This window comes from Rutidosis leptorrhynchoides, chromosome 9 (assembly GCF_046630445.1).
Source record: "Rutidosis leptorrhynchoides isolate AG116_Rl617_1_P2 chromosome 9, CSIRO_AGI_Rlap_v1, whole genome shotgun sequence".
Taxonomy (NCBI): Eukaryota; Viridiplantae; Streptophyta; class Magnoliopsida; order Asterales; family Asteraceae; genus Rutidosis; species Rutidosis leptorrhynchoides.
In genome coordinates, this window is record NC_092341.1 from 218,679,461 (window position 1) to 218,686,151 (window position 6,691).

The window sequence follows — 6,691 nt, forward strand, 5'->3', positions numbered from 1 at the left end:
AACAAAGCCTGAGTGCGCGGCCTAGGTGCTTAGGTGACAACCTCATACTGACACAGTTGGAAGCTTACTACGGCGAAGTAATGCTTTCGTCCCTATATATATATATATATATATATATATATATATATATATATATATATATATATATATATATATATATATATATATATATATATATATATATATATATATATATATATATATACATACATACATATATATATATATATAGTTACACATATATTATACACCTAAGGTATATTGTCCTACAACTAGCATGCAATCTTTTCAAACAAGCATTCATTCCTAAGTTAAGCATAATCTTATTGCGAAATTCTTTTAATCAATTAGAGGATGTGCAATAGTGAGACATTAAGTAATAAATGCACAATCCTCTTTTCTTATTGTTTGATTATTGATTCTCATTAATCCTAAGATTACCCAACCTTTGAATTATCCCTCCCATTGATTTGCTAGATTTGTTTACCCTTCTTAGGTTTTCAACTTGATGACACATGATTTGAATCTTCGAATCCAACAGGTTTTACTCACACAAAGGCGGAATAAGTGAATCAACCCCTCTAATGAATATGAGATGCTTTTTAGGATTGATTTAGTCAAACCACAACTAGATTTGAGTGATTAGATCAACACCTAGAGCTATTATTCACCTTAAGCAAGGTTTTGGACTTGAAGCACATAGAGAGAATCGGCTAGGGTTACCTGATCCGAGTGAAACAAATGAGAGGCTTAACCTAAAATGAAGAACATAACAAAATATATACCTCAACTGACCTATCAACTGTACGGGTCACCTTCTCACTCGTACGAGTGAGCAGACTCGATCATGCAGGTTAATCACTCACTCGTGTGGGTTTCAACAAATTAGGTTTAGGACTCAGCTCAGCACAACCGTGCGTATGAGCTTGTCATCCGTACGAGTGAGACTTCACTCGTATGTGTGACTGAGTCTAGTTAGGTCAAACATCCATATCATGTACCTGCAGTACCTGTATACACCAGTAAACATAGATAGGATAATAATGAGCGATCATGGTAACCCAATAACTGAAATACTGTTCATAAACGTCCGATAGATGTCTAGGGACTTAATCAAATGCACTAACACAACTTTCTTAATGATAGACCTTGGACTTAGAGTACCTTGTTTATGTCTACTAGAAATGTGACAAGATTTCAAAACAAATTTATCTTTAAAACAATTTTTTATCATTTAAAGACCTTTTCAAATAATTGTTTTCATCACTTAAAATTTTGTTGAGTTGATTAACCTTTTATAATTTTTTCCAACTAATTTACTTTGTCACAACTTCTAGTATACATGAATTTTAACGCTTTGTACTCATCTAGCAAATCTTCATAATTAGAAGGATAGAATACATGTATCTCATTGCTTTGATCACTTGAGCTTTTGCCTTCTTCTTCTCAGTAGCAAGATTCAACCTCATCTTCACTACAAGCGTCTTGACATGGAGAGTATCTTGAACCCATGAGACCAAAGTCTTCATCTTCATCTCCATCTTGATCATCCAACCAATTCTCACCAAGACATTCAGTCTTGTTACCTTTTCCTTGAACCCATTCTTCATTGAGCAACTAAAGGCTTCATCAACTTGAGGACATAGTGTATCCCAACATTCCTTTGCACTTTCACATTAAAGCATTCTAACCATTTCTTCACTAGGAAGAGCTCTATGAAGTAGTGATATAACATCAAATTGCTTTAGCACTTTGTTCATTACTTCATCATTTTGAAATGTTGATTTCACCATGTTTAAAGATTCTTGCGAAACAAGGTTTCCTCTCTTGATGATTCTCCACATGTCATAATCCTTTGATTTGACATAGATCTCAAATCTTATCTTCCACACATAGATATCCTCTCAATCAAAGATTGGTGCTTCATTAGCCAATCTTTCAAGGTTGGCCATTGTTTGAGTTGATCCCAAGAACGTTTGACTCGGATTTTTGGACAAAATAGTTTTTGACTCAATCAAAAACGTTTCTAGAGAAAATGTACGAGCAATCGATCTGATACCAATTACAAGTAACTAGAGTGAGGGAGGGTGAATAGTTACTTAATACAATTTTTAAACCTTTTTGATGATCAACATGATTTGAACAATCCTTGATCACTTCTATCAACTCAAACAAATGTGTGGTGTGTTTTGAAGCGACCCGTCCTAATCCATAAGGACGAATACAATAACATATGGTTACATTGCGAGGTATTTGACCTCTATATGATACATTTTTACAAACATTGCATTCGTTTTAAAAGACAAACTTTCATTTCATCGAAAGTTGACAAGCATACATACCATTTTATAATATCCAAACTATAAATGACCTAATATGTCATTTACTTAATAATAATCTTTATTGAACTCAACAATCTTGAATGCAACGTCTTTTAAAATATGCCATGAATGACTCCAAGTAATATCTTTAAAATGAGTAAATGCACAGCGGAATATTTCCTTAATACTTGAGAATAAATATGCTTTCAAGTGTCAACCAAAAGGTTGGTGAGTTCATTAGTTTATCATAATCAATCATTTCCATAATTTAATAGACCACAAGATTTTCATTTCCATTTCTCATAAACAACATGCATGCATATAGCAATCTGCATAAAAAAATCATTCATATGTTGAACACCTGGTAACCGACATTAACAAAATGCATATAGAATATCCCCAAAACAGAAATCCATCTGTATTAATAACTCGAAGTACTAAAGCATACCATTTTCCAGTATGGGGGGAGTTAGTGCCCGTAGATCTACCTTTAGGATTCGCATCAATTAGGGTGTCTGTTCCCTAATTCTTAGGCTACCAAGCTAAAAGGGTGATATTCGGTATTCATAATCCAACATAGAATGTAATTTCAATTACTTGTGTCTATTTCGTAAAACATTTATAAAAGCAGCGCATGTATTCTCAGTCCCAAAAATATATATTGCAAAAGCATTTAAAAAGGGAGCAAATGAAACTCACAATACTGTATTTCGTAGCAATTATGCATATGACGGCACTGAACAAGTGCAGGGTTGGCCTCGGATTCACGAACCTATATTAGTATATATATATATATATATATATATATATATATATATATATATATATATATATATATATATATATATATATATATATATATATATATATATATATATGAATACCGAATATCTGTCTAACAATTTAGGTCAGGTCATAGTGTATCACAATCCTAATGCTCGAGATTATCATGCAAAAGTTAACAAAAAGTCAATTTGACCCAAGATGATTTACAAAATCTATACATGTTTATTATAACTTAAATAGTCGTTTTATATATTTAAATATATTTATCATATTTTATTAGAGTAAAAATAATACAAGTCATTTATTAATAAATAAAGATTTATGTTAAAATTTATATATGATAAAATATACATTTATATATCTTAAGTAATATAATTTATAAAGTTCACTTAATATCATAAAAATATAGTAGTATGTATTATCAATGTAATTATATTACGTGTGGTAAAACTATCTTTGTATCGCATATTTATTTGATAAAATAATATGGATAATAATAATAAATAAAAGTTGTATTATTTTGTAATAATAATAATTATTATTATTCTACCAACAATAATAACAATATTTATATTTACTAATGATGATATTAATTATGATAAAATGATAATCATGGTAAATTTAAAATAACGATACTTTTTAATATTAATTGTAATAATAACAATATTTTATAAAAATAATGATTTTATTTAAAAATGATAATTTTTAATTATAATAATATTAAAATGATAATAGTAATGATATTTTATAATAACAATGATATTTCTATTAAAACAAATGATAGTTTTAATATTAATGATACTTTTAATGATAAAAAAAATAATAAAAACAATATTTTTATCAATATCTTACAATATTTTAATTTCATCATAATACTTATACTCATTATTTCCTAATCGATTCGATTAATAGCTTTTAGTCCTCTTTTATAACGCATTCATAATAATGATAATAATATTATTCATAATAATTTGATAATACTAATATTAGTTTTAATGATAATGATAATAATAATTATAATAATACTAATGATAATAATAATAATAATAATAATAATAATAATAATAATAATAATAATAATAATAATAATAATAAATAATAATAATCTTAAAGATAATAGCGATAGTAATAACAATAACAGTTTTTAATGATAATACCATATATTAATAATAATAATAATAATAATAATTATAACGACGATAGTAATAACAATAATCGTTTTAATAATAATACAAAAATTCAGTTGGCCATATCTTTTAATCCATTCATCAAAATCACACGATTCCTAAATGAAAAGTTATTAATTTTTCGCCAGCTTTCCAACAACATGCATATCATATACCTTATCTCAGTAGCATGTGTATTAAATTCATGATTTATCATAAACTATTTAACGACGAAAATAAACATTCAAGCATGCATAATCATATATACTCGAGCACTAGTCAGGGATACACTAATAATATATAAAAGTTAAGTTATGAGTGCTCACGTATCAATATTGAGATTCAATATTGCAGAAAAGTACATAGACGCAACGGAGATGATAAACACTAGTTTGACTTCTTGAGCATACTCCCGAACCATACCCATAACCTCCATAGATAAAATCCATAATTTCCTTAGCTCTATCCCGCTCATAAAACCCGTTTCTAAAATAACCCGCTCATGACTCCGTGGTAGTATTTTATGTATAAACTAATAATAATACTCATACTAATAATAATAATATTAAGATTAATAATAATATTAATCTTAATAATAATAATAATAATAATAATAATAATAATAATAATAATAATAATAATAATAATAATAATAATAATAATAATAATAATAAAAAATATTATACGGAGTACTATGATAGATAGAGAGAGATTGAGAAGTAAATTATGAAATGAATTCGTTCGAAAAACTTCAAGTTTTATAGGTCCTGGCCTGTCCCCTCTTGCCATGAGATTGCATGGGTTTAGAGGGCTGTGACCATGCGATCGCATGGTCCTTAGTTCCAGCTCACATGCACTCATTTAATCCTGCCGACACTCCTTTTATATTATTTTATATATAATATAATTAATTTATATAATTATATAAATATTATATTATATTTATGTATATAGTTAACATGTAAAATTAGTTCCAATGTCTTGGACGTTGTCACACGATTAAAGTCTCGGTTCCGGTTTCTCGAACGCATTTTTGTACACTTTAAAAAACTAGCTCTTTATAAAAAATTAGACTTAATCATCTATAATCTATATTACCCAAAGTATAATCTCTTCATTTGAGTGTTGTGGTCATTTGCTTCTATAAATCAATGTCTCGTTGTTTATTAAAATATGTTTAATAATATCGAAACGTTTTATATTTAAATTACTCATTAACGCATTGTAAAATATATATATATATACGTATATATTCTTATTTAAAAATATAATTTTGTACATCTTATATATAATTGAAATATCTATTTAATAATATAACGTTTAGTTTTTCAAAACTAATTATATTTCAAAGTTCATTTTAAAATCGTTTAAGTAATAGAAAATATTATGCCGTATCACGTTTATGTTTTTGAGACAATATTTATATATATAAATGTAATTTATAATACAAAGCTTTAATTAAGTCCTTTAAAACTTATGAACAAGTTATCTTATAAAATGTTTTAATAATAAAGTTCTTTTTAAACAAAAAAAAATATTTTTGTACGTTTGAAACAATATTGTATAAATATGAAAACTTTGTTTTCCAAAACTAAATATATTTAAGAATGATTTTACTAAAAAGGTTATAATAGTAGAAGTTGTTATATCATAAAACGTTTTAGAAAATTAAGATTAAATATACTTTTAATAGGTTTTAAATTTTCAAATTACCTTTGTTGATGAAACGTAGGATAAGATTCAAAGATTAAATAAACATATGAAGTCATTCTAATGTAAAATATCGATTTACTTAACTTATCTAACATCTAAATTATTTTATCAAAGTCACGAGAAAATTATGGTAAAGCATGTATTGTAAATCAAATCGGAACCTCTACTGACCTTTGTCTAATCCTCGATAATTGACACATTTGTTCTTACTTGTAATTCACTTTACAAATTCTTCTGAATATCGTTAAAAAGAAAAGATTTCTTAAATCAAAGTGGACCTCATAACAGAGACCCGTAATCATAATCACAATAAATCTGATAATTCAATTATTTTATATTATATTTTAAATCCGCCGATAAATATATTAAACATATATCGAGGCAAATACGTTCATGAAAAGTATTATATGTTTAATACTTTGCTAACATTTTCAAGTTATACAATATATATATATATATATATATATATATATATATATATATATATATATATATATATATATATATATATATATATATATATTCATATCCATTTATATAATGGTTCGTGAATCGTCGGAATTTGGTCGAGGTTAAATGAATGTATGAACACAGTATAAAATTCTTGAGATTCAACTTAACAACTTTGCTTATCGTGTCGGAATAATATAAAGGTAAAGTTTAAATTTGGTCAGAAATTTCCGGGTTGTCACATGTTTATGTTTG